At 36.7% G+C, this 18,852-nt stretch overlaps 1 protein-coding gene and 1 pseudogene across 3 annotated transcripts in view; both read left to right on the forward strand.

Moving 5' to 3' along the window:
- The window catches only part of COL4A5 (collagen type IV alpha 5 chain), a 273,463-nt gene that overhangs the window by 21,492 nt on the left and 233,119 nt on the right, over window positions 1-18,852 (forward strand). The window lies entirely within an intron of this gene.
- LOC121482865 lies at window positions 12,443-14,146 on the forward strand (annotated as a pseudogene).

An 18,852-nucleotide genomic window follows, 5' to 3' on the forward strand; every position in this document is an offset into this window, starting at 1 on the left:
ACCTAGCTGAAAGAGACGGAGTTGTAGAAGGGAGGTACACTCTTAGGGTTTGTATTACTGAGAGGATGGAGATTTTTCTGATTTTGTTTAGAAGATGGTATAGGTGATTGCAGCTAGGTACAGTGAGAGCGGCATGCCATTAGACATGTTACATCCATCCTCTTTAAAGATTCTGCATATTTTTTAGCCATTCCTTTGTCAGGTAGTCAAAGAGTAGTGTGGGAGGTACATTTAGCTCCTTCTCATTGTTGCTTTATTTTTTTTTAATTTTTTATTTATTTATGATAGTCACACAGAGAGAGGCAGAGACATAGGCAAAGGGAGAAACAGGCTCCATGCACCGGGAGCCCGACGTGGGATTCGATCCCGTGTCTCCAGGATCGCGCCCTGGGCCAAGGGCAGGCGCCAAACCTCTGCGCCACCCAGGGATCCCTCATTGTTGCTTTAATGTAGCACTTTATCACAGCAAATTATTGGAGCAGAATTTGGAAGTTAGGTTACATTTCAGAATTGGGGTAAAGAGAGAATGCTGCAATAGTTTAGCCTGGACACCAAGGGGCCTGGAGTTGGAATGATAGACTACTTTAGCATTTTAGTGTTTGCAGTAAGCAGGACAAATTCTTCTCTTTTTATGGCAGTACAGAGCCCCTTCAATAGTTGGTTCTAAAGTTACTCTAGTAGAAGAGTATAATGATTTGTTTTAGAGCATGGCCATTGACATCAGGCTTGGTTTAAGTCATAACTCTTCCACCTACTAATTAGGCTAATAATGCTAACCTAAAGTGTCTTAATATGTACCACATAGTAAGTGTTAAATAATTGATAACTATAATTTTCCACAGGATCTGTAGTCTCTTTTAATACAATTCAGTGAAATCTAGTTGTTTTTCCTTAAGCATAGTAATTTGTTTTTCCTTTTTGATTATTTTTCTTCATCTTTGGTCTTTACCACAAAGTAGAAAGATAAAAGAACTTTTTTAGTCTATTTCTAAAGGTATTGGCTATACATATGTCAGTTAAATATGAATACACCAATATTTGGTATATTTAAAAAACAGATACAATTCCTTAAATAGTGTGATCTGACTAGAGATGAAATGGACCAAAAGAGACGGGAAAATGGGGAAATGGAAGTAGTTATAAGGGAAAAATTAAAAGTAATGCATAAACAAGAAAGCAAGTTTATCTGTAGTCACAGGGGAGAACTGTTAAAACTGCTTTGAGCACTTTGATTTCCTAGGAAGCTTCTTAAGGTTTTTAAATATTAAATTATTTATTGGGTTAAAACTAAATATTTTGATAATTACAGTAATGTGTATGTATATTGGTATGCATATGTTACATATATGTAAGTTTATTATTTCTAAACTAATTTGGGGGGTTCTTTTCTACCCAAAGGAAATTTAAATAAATACTTTGAATATTTCAGGAAATACAGCATGCCATTTAGTAAATTTAAGGGAACAAGTGAATAACTTAGCTATTCCAACAATGTTTTGCCTCCGCATTCCTTGGCGCAAACAGGGACCTCAGTGAAGCGTCCCTCATGGGAGTTGCCTGTGGAAATCTTACTGAAGAGGTCCAAGTCCCAAATCAGGCTGCCCTCCCTTCTATTTTTTTAAAATCAACTTTTTTTGAAATATTTTTATTTCAAATTTTTTATTTCAATATTTAAATTTATATTTCAATATATTTATTGTATGTAAAATATTTTACATACAATAAACTGCATCCATTTTAAGTGTACAGTTACTGAATTTTGACAAATGTATACCCCGACAATAGGTAAGGTATTGAATAGTTTCATTACCCCCCAAAAGTTCACCTCTGTCCTTTTCCAGTAAAATCTTGCCCTGTCTTGGTACCCTGGAAGCCACTGATCTGCTATCTTTCACTATGAACATTTGTGTACAAGTCATTTTATACCCATAATTTTCATTTCTTTTGGGTAGATATAGAGGAATGGAGTGTATAATGTGTTTAACTTCACAAGAAACTGCTGAAATATTTGTCAAAGTAATTATACTATTTTACATTCCCACCAGCAGTGTATTGGATCTTTTTAATCATAGCCATCCTAGTGGATATGTTGGAGTACCTTGTTTTATTTTGATTTTCCCGATGCTGAGCATATGTTCATGTAGTTGTTGGCCGTTCAGATATCTTCTTTTGTTTTTTTTTTTAATTTTTTTTTTATTTATTTATGATAGTTACGAGAGAGAGAGAGAGAGAGAGAGAGAGAGGCAGAGACACAGGCAGAGGGAGAAGCAGGCTCCATGCACCGGGAGCCCGATGTGGGATTCGATCCCGGGAGAGAGAGAGAGAGAGAGAGAGAGAGGCAGAGACACAGGCAGAGGGAGAAGCAGGCTCCATGCACCGGGAGCCCGATGTGGGATTCGATCCCGGGTCTCCAGGATCGCGCCCTGGGCCAAAGGCAGGCGCCAAACCGCTGCGCCACCCAGGGATCCCAGATATCTTCTTTTGTGAAGTGTCTTCTGTAATCTTCTCCTATTTAAAAAAGTGTATTATCTTCATAAATTAAAAATTTTTGTATTCTGGATACATATTCTTTGTCATATGTGTACTCACACACACACACACACAGTAGTTTTATAATTCTGTGGGTTGTATTTTCTTTTCCTTAACAGTATGTTTCAATTCAAGTATTTAAAATTTTTGATGAAGTTGAGTTTAACAATTTTGTCTTTTATTATTATTGCTTTTTGGTCGTGTATAAGAAGCCTTTAACTACATGCAAGTTCTCAGTTTCACTTATTTTCTTCTATATATTTGATAAGTTTAGCTTTTGAACCATTTAGAGTTATTTTGTGTACAGCACATAGGATTCTGGTTCAATTCTTTAAAAAATTTGTTGTGAATTTCATTCACAAATTTCATGTATTACGTGAATTTATTGTTACATTCACATAATGTAAAATTCACATAACTATACAATTCACATAATATAAAATTAACCATTTAACATGAATAATTCAGTGACATGTAGTACATTCACCATGCTGTGCAACCACCACCTTTATCTGGATCCAGACATTTTTAATGTTCCAAAATAGAACCTCATACTTGAGCAGTTTCTCCCTATTTCCACCCCTCCCCTCCAGCCTCTAGAAACCGCCAATCTGCATTTTGTCTCTGTGGAGACAGAGCCCATTAACCTATTCCAGATATTTCATATAAATGGAATCCTACATTACGTGACCTTTTGTGTCTGGCTTCTTTCACTTAAAAAGGTGTTTTCATTTCTTCTTTCACAGATTTCTTTCATTTAGAATGATGTTTTTGAGGTTCATCCCCATCATATCATCTACCACCACTTCATTTTTATATTTGAATAATATTGCATTTATGAATATACTACATTTTATTTATCCATACATCTACTGATGGACATTTGGGTTGTTTTCCCTTAAGGAATTGTGAATAATACTGCTATGAACATTGTGTGTGTGTGTGTGTGTGTGTGTGTGTGTGTGTGTAGAGAGAGAGAATACTTGTTTCCAATACTTTGGGTTATATACCTAAGAGTAGAATTACTGGGCCATATGGTAATCCTGTCTTTTTGAGAGGCCACCAAGCTGTTTTTTACAGGGCTGAACCATTTTACATTCTTATCAGCAATGCATGAGCATCCCAATTCCTCCATCTTTTTTTTATTTTGTTTTATTGCCATCTATTATTATCATTACTATGGCCATCTTAATTTGTTCATGAAGAAATTCTTCATTGTGGTTTTGATTTACATTTTCTTTAATCACCAGTGATGTTGAACATCTTTTCATGTGATTGTTCCCTGTTTGCATATCTTCTTTGGGAAAATATCTATTCAAGGCCTTTGCCTATTTTTTGATTGGATTGTTAGTCTTTTCCTTGCTGAGTTATAAGACTTCTGTATATATTCTGGATACTAAACAAATACATGATTTGCAAATATTTTCTCCCATTCTGTAGGTCATCTATTCACTTTCTTAATAATATCTTATTATGCACAAAAGTTTTTAATTTTCATGAAGTCCAGTTTGTCTACTTTTTTGTTGTTGTTGCTCATACTTTTGGTGTCATATCTAAGATTTCCATTGTTAAATCCAACATCATGAAGATTTACTCCCATGATTTTTTACAAGATTTTTATAGTTTTAGATTTTGTATTTAGGACATTGATCCATTTTGAATTAGTTTTTCTAAATGTTATGAGGTAGAGATACAATTTTATTCCTTTGCATGTAGATATACAGTTGTCCCAGTACTATTTGTCGAAGAAACTGTTATTTTCCCATTAGATGGTCTAGGTACCCTTGTCAAAAATAAATTCATCATAGATGTATGGGTTTACTTCTGGATTCTCAATTCTATTCCACTAGCTATTAGTTTGTCCTTATGCCAGTACCAACCATAGCTTTATAGTAAGTTTTGAAACTGGGATGTGTGAGTCCTTCAACTTTCTTTACCTTTTCTAGAATATTTTGGCTATTTGGGGCCCCTTGTAATCTCATATGAATTTGAGGATCAACTTTTCCATTTTTGCTCAAAAGGCTGTTGAAATTTTGTTAAGGATTTTACTGAGTCTGTAGATTGCTTTACGCGGCAATGCCATCACGATATTGTTGAGTCTACCAATTCGGGAACACAAGTTGTCTTTCCATTTATTTAGATCTTTTTTCCCTTTTATTTTTAAAAATAAACTCTACCCTCAGTGTGGGGCTTGAACTCATGACCCTGAGATCAAGAGTTACATGCTTTACCAACAAAGCCAGGCATCCCTATTTAGGTCTTTTTAAATTTCCTTCATCAATGTTGTCTATGTACATGTCTTTCATTTACTTGGTTAAATTTATTCCTAGACATTTATTATTTTGGATGGTATTATAAATTGTTTTATTAATTTCTTTTTCAGATTGTTCATTATGATTATATAGAAACAATTTTTTTGTTCATCTTGTAGCCCTAAGACTTTGCTGACCTCATTTATTAGCTCTAATATTTTATTTGTAGATTCTTCAAGACTTTATATAGAGGATCACATCATCTGAAACAGACATAATTTTTTTTCTTCCTTTCAAATTTGGATGCATTTTATTTCTTTTCCTTACCTGATTACTCTGGCATTGGCTTCTGGTACCAAGTTGAATAGAAGTGATGAAAGCAAACATTCTTATCTTCTACCTGATCTTGGAGGAAGAGCTTTCAATCTTTCACCATTGAGTATTGAGTTAGGTGTGAGTTTTTCATAAATAATTTTTATCATGTTAAGAAAGTTTTCTTTCTATTCCTAATTTCTGAATGCATTTATCATGAAAGGGTGTCGGACTTTGTCATATGTATTTTGTATAACAAGATGATCACATGGCTTTTGCTTCTTGTTCTGTTAATGTGGCCTATTATATCAATTTTCTTATGTTGAACCATTCTTGCATTCCTAGGATAAATTTCACCACGTCATGGTGTATAATCCTTTTAGTATACTATTGGATTTAGTTTGCCAGTATTTTGTTGAGATTTTTTTGCATCTGTCTTTTATAGGGAGTATTGGTCTGTAGTTTTCTTTTTTGTCTTTGTCTGGTTTTGGTATCATGATAATATTGGCTTCATAGAATGAATTAGTGTGACCTCATCTTCTACTTTTGGAAGAGTTTGAGAAGAATTGGTGTTAAAATTTTCTTTTTTTTTTTTTTATTTATGATAGTCACAGAGAGAGAGAGAGAGGCAGAGACACAGGCGGAGGAAGAAGCAGGCTCCATGCACCGGGAGCCTGATGTGGGATTCGATCCCGGGTCTCCAGGATCGCGCCCTGGGCCAAAGGCAGGAGCCAAACCGCTGCGCCACCCAGGGATCCCGGTGTTAAAATTTTCTTTAAATATTTGGTAGATTTTACCAATAAAGCTATCTGATTATAGATTTTACTTTTTTGTGAGGTTTTTTTTTTTTTTATGACTAATTCAGTTTCTTGTTAAAATCTTGTTCAGATTCTCTATTTCTTTTTTCTTTTTCTTTAAGTATTGAAATATAATTCACATATGAAGTTATCTTAGTTTCAGGTGTACAACATAGTAGTCACCATCTGTTACCACACATTATTATAGTATATTGACTATATTCCTTATGCTTATTTTTATCTCTGAGATTTATGTATGTTATAACTCTTAAGTTTGTATGTTTAAATCTCCTTTATCTATTTTGCTCATCTTCCACCTCCCCTTTGGCAACCGCTAGTTTGTTCTCTGTACTTAAGGCTCTGTTTGTGCTTTTATTCGATCACTTGTTTTGTTTTTTAGATTCCATGTATAAGTAAAATCATATGGTATTTATCTTTCTTTGACTTATTTCACTTAGCATAATAACCCCTAGGTCCATACACATTGGTGCAAATGGCAAGATCTCATTGTTTTTTATGGCTGTTATTTATTTATTTATTTATTTATTTATTTATTTATTTATTTATTTAAAGATTTCATCTATTTATTCATGAGACACACACACACACACACACACACACACAGAGAGAGAGAGAGAGAGGCAGAGACACAGGCAGAGGGAGAAGCAGGCTCCATGCAGGGAGCCCGACATGGGACTCCATCCCGGATCTCCAGGGTCAGGCCCTGGGCTGAAGGCAGCACTAAACCACTGAGCCACCCGGGCTGCCCTATTTATTTATTTATTTATTTATTTATTTATTTACTATTTTTTTAAAATTCAAGTTCAGTTTGCCAACATATATTATAACACCCCGTGCTCACCTCATCAAGTTCCCTTCTCAGTGCCCATCACCCAGTTACCCCATCTTCCTGCCCACCTCCCCTTCCACTACCCTTTGTTTGTTTCCCAGAGTTAGGAGTCTCTCATGTTTTGTCACCCTCTCTAATTTTTCCCACTCATTTCCCCTCCTTTACCTTAAAACCCCTTTCACTATTTCTTATATTCCCTGTATGAATGAAACCATATGATCATTGTCCTCCAATTGACTTACTTCACTCAGCATTATACCCTCCAGTTCCATTCAAGTCGAAACAAGTGGTAGGTATTCGTCCTTTCTAATGGCTGAATAATATTCCATTGTGCGTGTGTGTGTGTATATGTGTGTATATATATATATATATATGTATGTATATATACATATATATAATCTTCTTTATCTATTCATCTGTTGAAGGACATTGAGGCTCCTTCCACAGTTTGGCTATTGTGGACATTGCTGCTATATAAACATTGGGGTGCAGGTCTCCTGATGTTTCACTACATCTGTATATTTGGGGTAAGTCCCCAGTAGTGCAATTGCTGGGTCACAGGGTAGCTCTATTTTTAACTCTTTGAGGAACCTCCACACAGCTTTCCAGACTGGCTGTACCAGTTTGCATTCCTGATCAAAACTCTTCAGAGTATAGGGATAGAGGGAACATTCCTTAGTATCCTAAGAGCCATCTATGAAAAGCCCACAGCAAATACCATTCTCAGTGGGGAAAACCTGAGAGCCTTTCCCCTAAGATTAGGAACACGACAGGGATGTCCACTCTCATCACTGACATTCAACATAGTACTAGAAGTCATAGCCTCAGCATCAGACAACAAAAAGAAATAAAAAGGATTCAAATTGGCAAAGAAGAAATCAAACTCTCCCTCTTCACAGATGACATGACATTGTACATAGAAAACCCAAAAGACTCCACCACAAGATTCCTAGAACTCATACAGCAATTCAGCAATGTGGCAGGGTACAAAATCAATTCCCAGAAATCAGTGGCATTTCTTTACACTAACAATGATACTGAAGAAAGAGAAATTAAGGAATCAGTCCTATTTACAATTGCACCCAAAACCATAGGGTACCTAGGAATAAACCCAACCAAAGAGATAAAAGATCTATACCCTAAAAACTACAAAACACTTTTGAAAGAAATTGAGGAAGACACAAAGAGATGAAAAAATATTCCATGCTCATGGATTGGAAGAATTAATATTGTGAAAATGTCTATGCTACCTAGGGCAATTTACATATTCACTGTAATCCCTGTCAAAATACCATGGACTTTCTTCAGAGAGTTGGAACAAATAATCTAAGATTTGTGTGGAATCAGAAAAGACCCCAAATAGCCAGGGGAATATTGAAAAAGAAAACCAGAGCTGGGGGCATCAATGCTGGATTTCAAGTTGTACTATAAAGCTGTGATCATCAAGACAGTGTGGTACTGGCACAAAAACAGATACCTAGAGCAATGGAACAGAATAGAGAACTGAGAAATGGGCCCTCAACTCTATGGTCAACTAATATTTGACAAAGGAGGAGAGAATATCTCCTGGAAAAAGGACAGCCTTTTCGATAAATGGTGCTGGGGAAATTGGACAGCCATATGCAGAAGAATGAAACTAGACCATTCTCTTACACCATACACAGAGATAAACTCAAAATGGATAAAAGATCTAAATGTGAGACAAGAATCCATCAAAATCCTAGAGGAGAACACAGGCAACACCCTTTTTGAACTTGGCCATAGTAACTTCTTGCATGATACATCTGTGAAGGCAAAGGAAACAAAAGCAAAAATGAACTATTGGGACTTAATCAGGATAAAAAGCTTTTGCATAGCAGAAGAAACAGTCAACAAAACTAAAAGACAACCTACAGAATGGGAGAAGATATTTGCAAATGACATGTCAGATAAAGGGCTAGTATCCAAGATCTGTAAAGAACTTATTAAACTCAACACCCAAGAAACAAACAATCCACTCACGAAATGGGCAGAAGACATGAACAGAAATTTCACCAAAGAACACCTACACATAGCCAACAAGCCCATGAGAAAATGTTCTCCATCACTTGCCGGTCAGGGAAATACAAATAAAAACCACAATGAGATACCACCTCACACCAGTGAGAATGGCGAAAATTAATAGGATAGGAAACAACAAGTGTTGGATGGATGTGGAGAAAGGAGAACCTTCTTGAACTGTTGGTGGGAATGGCTGATAATTTTTAATTCTCTATACCACATCTTCTTTGTTCAACTATTTTTTAAGTTTTTATTTAAATTATAGTTATTTAGCATTCAGTGTAATACTAGTTTCAGTTATACAATATAGTGATCCAACACTTCTGTACAATACCCAGTGCTCATCACAACAAGTGTATTCCTTAATTCCCATCACCTATTTCACCCACTTCCCCATCTACCTCCCGTCTGATAATCATTAGTTTGTTCTCTAGAGTTAAGAGCCTGTTTCTTGGTTTGCCTTTCTCTCTTATTCCCCACTCTGTTCATTTCTTTTGTTTCTTAGATTCCACATATGAGTGAAATCATATGGTATTTGTCTTTCTCTGACATATTTCACTTAGCATAATACTTTCTAGCTCCATCTCAATTTCTTTTTGAGTTAGTTTTGGTAGTCTGTTTTAATAATTTGTTCATTTTATCTAAGTTGGCTAATTTTTTGGGTGTACAAGTATTTATAATATTATTTTATGACCCTTTTTATTTCTGTAAAGTTGGTAATAATGTTTCATCTTCCATTAATTTCAGTTATTTACATCTTCTCTAATTTTTCAGTCTAGATAAAGGTTGTTTGATTTTGTTGATGTTTCCAAGGAGTCAATTTTGGTTTCACTGATACTCTCCATCGTTTTTTCTATTTTCTATATAACATATCTCCACTCTAATTTTTAGAATTTACTTCCTTCTGCTAGCTTTGCATTTAGTTTGCTCTTCTTTTCTGATATTTCTAAGGTATAAAGGTAGGTTACTGTTTGAGACCTTTCCTCCTTTTTTTAAAAGATTTTATTCATTTGTTCATGTGAGATACACAGAGAAAGGCAAAGACATAGGCAGAGGGAAAAGCAGGCTCTTTGCAGGAGCCCGAAGTGGGGCCAGATCCCGGATCCTGGGACCCCAGGATCATACTCTGAGCCTAAGGCAGATGCTCAACCACTGAGCCACCCAGGTGTTCCTGTTGTGTTTTCATATTCATTCTCTGTTTTCTAATTTCCTTTGTGATTTTTTTCTTTGAACTTTGGTTGTTTAAGAGTGCATTGTTTAATTTTCATGTCCAGTTTTTCTTCTTTTATTGAAATCTAGCTTCCTTCCATTGTGCTTAGAGAATGTACTTCATAGGATTTCAATATTTTTTAATTTATTGAGGCTGGTTTTGTGGTCTGTATAGGTTCTGTCTTGAAGAATGTTCCATGTGCACTTGAGAAGAATGTGTAATTGCTCTAGAGTGAAGTGTCCTATATTTGTCTTTTGGGTCTAGGCTTAAGATATTGTTCAAGACCTCTATTTTCTTATTAATCTTTTTTCTAGATGTTTTGTACATTTTTGAAACTTGGTTATTGAACTCTTCAGCTATTATTGTACAACTGTCTAATTCTGTCTTTTAGCCTGTCAATATTTGCTTCGTATATATGGGGCTCTATTGTTTTGTGTGTATGTTTATAATTTATAAATTATTTATGCATCAATGTAAGAAATATGTGTATGTAATGCCATTGTTTGTTTCTTGTAGCAGGTTTTGGATTAAATTCTAGTTTGTCTAATGTTATAGCTAGATACTCTAGCTTTTTTTTGGTCATTATTTGGAGGAAATATCCTTTTTCTTTCTATAACTTTCAGTCCATTTTGCCAACCTCTGCCTTTTGATAGAGAGTGTAATCCATTTACATTTAAAATAATTACTTTTAGGGATGCCTGGGTGGCTCAGCGCTTGAGCACCTGCCCCTTGCTCAGGGCATGATCCGCGGTCTCATAATCCAGTCCCACATCAGGTTCCCTGCCAGGAGCCTGCTTCTCCCTCTGCCTACGTCTCTGCCGTTCTCTCTCTGTGTCTTTCATGAATAAATAAATAAAATCTTTAAAAAAAGGGATTTACTGTTGCTGTTTTGCTGTTTATTTTCTGTATGTCTTACACCCCCTTTTGCCTTTCTTTTTCTCCATTCATTTCTTCTTTTGTGTTTGATAGATTTTTTTTATTGTACTATTTTATTCTCTTATCATTTCCTTTTATCTATTCATTTTACATATTTTCTTAGTAGTTACCCTGGGGAATAAAATCAATGTACTAAATTTACAAAATCTGATTTGAGTGGACATTATATTGTTCTTCTCATAAGTTGTATCTTTGTACATTGTGTATCCTTTAACATATATTTATAATTATCTTTTTATGCATTTGATTTTTGAATTATATAGGAAATAAAAAGTGGAGTTACAAACTGATAATATTATGTACTGGCTTTTTTTTTCAAAGACTTTATTTATTCATGAGAGACACAGAAAGAGAGAGAGGCAGAGACACAGACAGGGGGAGAAGCAGGCCCCATGCAGGGAGCATGATGTGGGACTCCATCCTGGGTCTCCAGGATCATGCCCTGGACTGAAGGCAGCACTAAACCACTGAGCCACCTGGGCTGCCCCTATATACTGGCTTTTATATTTACCTGCATACCTACCTTTACCAGAGATCTTTATTTCTTCATAAGCCTCTGGGTTGCTGTCTTGTATCCTTTCATTTCAGCTTGAAGAAATTTCTTTAGCATTTCTTGTAAGGCAGTTCTGTTGGCAATGAATAGCCTCAGATTTTATTTACTTAAGCATGTCTTAATTTTACCTCCATTTTTGAAGGATGGTTTTTGCTAGATATGGAATTCTTGAGTTTCAGCATTCCTTTACTTTTAGTACTTTAATATGTCATTACATTGCCTTTTGGCCTCCATGGTTTTTGATGAGAAGTGAGCTGTTAACTTATTGAAAATCTTTTCTTAGTGTTGAGTTGCTTCTCTCTTGCTGCTTTACACATTCTTTGTCTTTGTATTTGGCAGTTTGATTAGAATGTGTCTTGGATCTCTTTGAGTTATCCTACCCGGAGTCCATTGAACTTCTTGAATGTTTAGATTCATGTATAATCAAACTTGGGAAGTTTTCAGCTACTGTTTAAAAAATATTCTTAGAAAGAATAGTTAGGGGAACCTGGGTAGGTCGGTTGCTTTAGTATCCAACTCTTGATTTTGGCTCAGGTCATGATCTCAATGTCGTGAGATTCAGCCCCACATCAGGCTCTGCACTGAGCGTGGAGCCTGCTTGAGATTCTCCCTCCCTCTCCCATTTCCCCTCTGTACCCCCTTGACATGTGCACTCTTTCTTTGTCTCAAATTTAGTAAGTAAAAACATTTTTAAAAAAATATTTAAATACTCTTTTCTGTTTTCTTTGGTACTTCTAAAATGTAGTATTTTGTTCAAATTGGTGGTGTTCCACAGGTCTCCTGGCTCTGCTTGTTTGTCCCTCTTCTTTTTTTTCTGCCACTTAGACTGGATAATTTCAATTGTTGTATCTTTAAGTTTATTGATTTTTTTTCTTCTGCCTGCTGATATCTGATGTTAAACACCTCTGCTGAGGTTTTCATTTCAAATATTGTGCTTTTTAGTTCTAGAAATTCTACCTGGTTCCATTTTTTACATCTATGTCTTTGTTGGTATTTTCCTTTGTTCACATGTTGTTTTTCTGGTTCCCTTTAGTTCTTGGCCCAGAGTTTTCTTTAGCTTTTTGAGTATGTTTAAAATAGTTGTTTTGAAGTCTTTGCCTAGCTTTTTCATAATGAGTTTGCCACCAGAACACAGGTGTCATGAAAACCCCCACTAAACCTAAACCAAAATGGGAAAGGAAAAGACTCATATCAACATTGTCATCATTGGACACATAGATTCGGGTGTCTACCACTACTGGTCATCTGATCTACAAATGTGGTGGGATTGCAAAAGAACTATCAAAATATTTGAGGTACAGAGATTTTATTGAAAACATGATTACAGGCACGTATCAGGCTGATTGTGCTGTCCTGATTTTTGCTGCTGGTGTTGGTGAATTTGAAACAGGGATCTCTAAGAATGGGCAGACCCATGAACATGCCCCTCTGGATTACACACTGGGTGTACAGCAATTTTAATTAGTGTTAAATGGATTTTGCTGAGCCACCCTGTATCCAGAAGCAATATGAATAAATTGTTAAAGAAGTCAACACCTATATGAGGAAAATTGGCTATACACCTGACACAGGTACCATTTGTGTCAATTTCTGACTGGAATGTTGAGAACATGCTGGAGCCAAGTGCTAACATGCCTTGGTTCAAGGGATGGAAAGTTACCCATTGGAACACTTGCATGGTTTAGTGGTTGACTATCTGCCTTCAGCTCAGGGCATGATCCTGGGGTCCCCGGATTGGGTCCTACATCGGGTTTCCTGCAGGGAACCTGCTTCTCTCTCTGCCTATGTCTCTGCCTCTCTTTGTGTCTCTCATGAATAAATAAATAAAATCTAAAAAAAGTAATGTCACTCAGATGGCAATGCTAGTGGAACCACACTGCTTGAATCTCTGGATTCCATTCTGTGACCAACTCATCTAACTCACAAGTCTTTGTGTCTGCCCCTGCAGGATGTCTACAAAATTGGTGGTATTGGTACTGTGAGCTGAGTGGAGACTGGTGTTCATAAACCTGGCATGGTAGTCACCTTTGCTCCAGTCAGCATTACAACAGAAGTAAAGTCTGATGAAATACACCATAAAGTTTTCAGAGAGGGTCTTCCTGGGGACATTGTGGGTTTCAGTGTCAAGAATGTATCTGTCAGAGATGTCCATTGTGGCAATGTGGCTTGTGACAGCAAAAATGACCCACCAATGTAAGCAGCTGGCTTCATGGCTCAGGTAATCATCCCGAATCATGGAGGCCAAATCAATGCTGGATATGCACCTGTGTGAGATTGTCACACAGCTCACATTGCTTGCAAGTTTGCTGAGCTGAAGGAGAAGATTGATTAGTTATTCCAGAAACAAGCTGGAAGATGGTCATCTCAAATTCTTGAAATCTGGTCATGCTGCCATTGTTAATATGACTCCTGGCAATCTTATGTGTGTTGAAAGCTTCTCTGACTATCCTCCTGTGGGCCATTTTGCTCTAGGTAACATGAGACAGATGGTAGCTATGGGTGTCATGAAAGCAGTGGACAGGAGGAAGGCAGCTGGAGCAGGCAAGGTCATCAAGTCTGCCTAGAAAGCTCAGAAGGCTAAATGGATGTTATCCCCAATACCTGCCACCCCATTCTTTTTTTTTCTTTTTTTAGTTCTTTAAGATTTAAACAATTTTTAAAAATTTTTTATTGGAGTTCCATTTGCAAACATATAGCATAACACCCAGTGCTCATCCCATCAAGTGCCCCCCTCAGTGCCCATCACCCAGTCACCCCCCCGCCCACCTCCCTTTCTACCACCCCTTGTTCGTTTCCCAGAGTTAGGAGTCTTTCATGTTCTGTCTCCATTTCTGATATTTCCCACTCATTTTTTCTCCTTTCCCCTTTATTCCCTTTCACTATTTTTTATATTCCCCAAATGAATGAGACCATATGTTTGTCCTTCTCCGATTGACTTATTTCACTCAGCATAATACCCACCAGTTCCATCCACATTGAAGCAAATGGTCGGTATTTGTCATTTTTAATGGCTGAGTAATATTCCATTGTATACATAGACCACATCTTCTATATTCACTCATCTTTGGATGGACACCGAGGCTCCTTCCACAGTTTGGCTATTGTGGAAATTGCTGCTGTAAACATCGGGGTGCAGGTGTCCCGACATTTCACTGCATCTGTATCTTTGGGGTAAATCCCCAGCAGTGCAATTGCTGGGTGGTAAGGCAGATTTATTTTTAACTCTTTGAGGAACCTCCACACAGTTTTCCAGAGTGGCTGCACCAGTTCAAATTCCCACCAACAGTGTAAGAGGGTTCTCTTTTCCCCGCATCCTCTCCAACATTTGTGGTTTCCTGCCTTGTTAATTTTCCCCATTCTCACTGGTGTGAGGTGGTATCTCATTGTGGTTTTGATTTGTATTTCGCTGATGGCCAGTGATGCGGAGCATTTTCTCATGTGCTTGTTGGCCATGTCTAATGTCTTCCTCTGTGAGATTTCTGTTCATATCTTTTGCCCATTTCATGATTGGATTGTTTGTTTCTTGGGTGTTGAGTTTAATAAGTTCTTTATAGATCTTGTATACTAGCTCTTTATCTGATATGTCATTCGCAAATATCTTCTCCCATTCTATAGGTTGTCTTTGAGTTTTGTTGACTGTTTCTTTTGCTGTGCAAAAGCTTCCTATCTTGATGAAGTCCCAATAGTTCATTTTTGCTTTTGTTTCTCTTGCCTTCATGGATGTATCTTGCAAGAAGTTACTGTGGCCAAGTTCAAAAAGGGTGTTGCCTGTGTTCTTCTCTAGGATTTTGATGGAATCTTGTCTCACATTTAGATCTTTCATCCATTTTGAGTTTATCTTTGTGTATGGTGTAAGAGAATGGTCTAGTTTCATTCTTCTGCATGTGGATGTCCAATTTTCCCAGCACCATTTATTGAAGAGACTGTCTTTTTTCCAGTTGCCACCCCAGTCTTAATCAGTGGTGGAAGAACGGTCTCAGAACTGTTTGTGTCAATTGGCCATTTATGTTTAATAGTAAAAGACTGGTTAATGATAACAATGCATAGGAAAACCTTAGAAGGAAAGGAGGATTTTTTTGTGGGCCATTTGTTTTGTGTGTGTATGTGTGTTTGGCAGTTTTAAATTATTAGTTTTTAAAACCAGCACTTTGTAATGGAAACAACTTGATCAAAAATCTGTCACAGAATTTTGAGACCCATTAAAATAAAAGTTTAATGAGAAAAAAAATAAAGTTTTTGTCTGATAACCAGCATCTGGACTTCCTCAGTGATCATTTCTGTCAATTATTTATTTATTTTTACTTAAAAAGACTACACTTTCCTTTTAATTTGTAATATTTGGTTTAAAACAAAATTTGATTATTTTAAGTGTAGTAACTAAAAAATCAGACTTTGCCATTTACCAGTTTCCTCTTTTTTATTGTTTAGTGACTTTTACAACCTATTTATGCAGAAACTCTATCCCTTATCATATGTGATACTGAAATCTGTGTTCCTTTAACTTGTGTTTAGATAGTATTTGGATAGATATATCTCTGAATGCCAGGAACCATGAAAGAGAGAGAGAAAGGGAGAACAAAACAAAAAAAAAGGAGGGAAAAAAAATCTCCTGTCTCTGTGCATTGGTTCTGTGTTATGACATTCCTTCAAAAATTAACCAGGACATTTGCAACTCTGCCTTAGCTTTCACTTCCTGGTTATATTGTGCTTGGAGACAATCTAGAGTGAAAGCTTCAGTTTTTCTTAGGTCTTTCCTGAGGTCCTCCCCTGGGCATATACCTGTTTTTTTAAAATTCCATAATATATTCGGACATTTTTCAATGTCCAATTTTTCCCGAAAAGCTCCACTGCTTTTCCTCCCAGGCTTTTGGCACCTTATCCACATGCCTCACCTTCAATCTTTTGCCCCAGGCAATTGTGGGCTGTTTATTCAGCCTACAGTGTTTATTCACAGTGCCTACAGCTCTACTGTCCTGAGTCTTTTCCAAGTTAGGTGAGACAAAGATAAATGCCTTGCATTGGTCCTTCAGGTGGTCCCCAGACAGGTTAGCCCAGACAAACAATTCTTTGTGAGCGAAATTAACTCTGTTGCCTCTGGTACCAGGGTCAAGGGTCCCACAGTGTGAATGTGGCTAACTTCTTGGAAAGTGCCACTGAGCCAGGGAGGCAGTTGGGTAAGGACAAGCAAGAGCACCTTTTCAACCACTTTTAGTTTGTAATTTTCTTGATTCCACATTTGTTTGGTTGTTTGCAACTTTGGATCAGTTTCCGGAGTTCTGACAGATTTGGTTTTGACAGTTCCTTCTTGATGTTTCTGCAGAGGGACAGGTGCTTAGAGTTTCCTACACCATTTCGTTAATGTCAAAAAATTTGTTTAATATGAAAATCCAGTTATTCTTTCACTGTTTTTTTTTTTTTGGAAATAATCCTTTCCCTATTGTGAATTACTTTTCACTTTCTGGACCCACTAGTCTGTTTGGCTAGTCTTTTTGCCAGTCCTTACAGTAATAACACACTGTCTTGATTATTGTAGCTCTGTGATAAGGCTTGCAATCAGGCAGTACAAGTTTGGATTGTTTTCAACTATAGTCTAATTGACATTAATGTTCTTGGATCTTTCTTTATGTTTCAATGGTATAATTAATTGTATTTTAGGTATTATTTAATTTTTTGGCAATGACGTATATTTAAGTGTACCAGTTTTATTATTTCAGTAGTTACTTTCTATATATTCTTTAGGATTTTTTATATGCCATTTTTGAAAACAGACAGTTTTACTTTTTTCATTCTCTCTTCCTATTAATTGTTTAACTTTGCCTGTTCTGGATAGGACCTCCAGTACAATATTCAATAGAAGCAGAGAGATCAAAGTGTTAACATTAGTCATCTCTGCTTTGTTCCACTTATTAGGGGGAAAGCATTCAGTCTGTTACCATTAAATGTGATGGTGATTCAATGGTTCCGAAAAGGTGGGGAAATTGCCCACAGAAGACAATTGGCAATGTCTGGAGACACTCTTGGTCGTCATAATTGGGGGATGATATTGGCATCTAGTGGGTAATGATCAGACAGAGATGTTGCTAAGCATCCTATAATGCACAGTACCCCCACCCATGTAGTCTGCATGACAAAGAATTATCCAGGCAAAGATGTCAATAATGTCACTGCTGAGAAACCCTGTGTTAGTTGTGGGTTTTATGGGCTGCCTTTTATCAGATTAAAGAAGTTACCTTTTATTCCTAGCTTGGTGAGTTTTAATCAAAAATGGCTACTAAAATTCTGCATCTACAGGGATAATTATATAGTATTTTCTCCTTTATTGTATTTATAGAGTGAATTACTATCTTAGTCCATTCAGGTTGCTGTAACAAAATATAGACTGGGGGAGAAATTTATTTCTCAGTTCTAGAGGCTGGAAAATCCAAGATCAGTGTACTCACAGAGCCAGTGCCTGGTGAAGGCACCTCTATGGTTCACAGAAAACTGGATCTGGATCTTGCCTCAAAATCTGGGTCATGGAAATGCACTTGATTTATTTGGAATCTATGTGAGTAAACTGGCTCAGAGTGTCACATTGGGAAATGTTGAAAATAATTTTTATGCCTTTGTTGATTATCTCATTACAATTGGGCTGGAAAATACTATGTAATATGACTTGGTTTTAACTTGATTACATCTGCAAAGACCCTACTTCCAAATAAGGTCACATTTTGAGGGTCTGCATGGACATGAATTTTGGGACGACTATTCAAACCAGTACACTATGCATAAGAAATTTATTTTAATTTAAATTTTACTTAGTTAACATACAGTGCAATATTTGTTTCTGAGTAGTAGTATTCAGTGATTCATCACATACAATAATACCCAGTGCTTGTCACAACAAGTGCCCTCCCTCTTTTTTTTTTTTTTTTTTGAGGTGGGGGTTAGAGAGAGAAGGAAAATCTTAAGCAGGCTCCACACTCAGTGCAGAGTCCAATGCAGGGCTCAATCTCACAACCCTGAGGTCATGACCTGAGCTGAAATCAAGAGTCAGATGTTTAACAGACTGAGCAACCCAGGTGCCCCACAACAAGTGCCCTCTTTAATACCCATCACCCATATAGCCAAGCCCCCACCCACCTCTCTCCAGCAACCCTCAGTTTGTTCTCTATCATTGAGTCTCTTATGGTTTGTTTCTCTCTCTCCTTTACCCCCTTCCCATATGCTCATCTGTTTTCTTTCCTATATTCCACATATGAGTGATATCATGTGGTATTTGTCTTTTTCTGGCTGACTTATTTCACTTAGTATAATACACTCAAGCACCATCTAGACCACTGCAAATGGCCAGAATCCATTCTTTTTGGTGGCTGAGTAATATTCCATTATAT

The sequence above is a fragment of the Vulpes lagopus genome, chromosome X, assembly GCF_018345385.1.
Source record: "Vulpes lagopus strain Blue_001 chromosome X, ASM1834538v1, whole genome shotgun sequence".
Lineage (NCBI taxonomy): Eukaryota > Metazoa > Chordata > Mammalia > Carnivora > Canidae > Vulpes > Vulpes lagopus.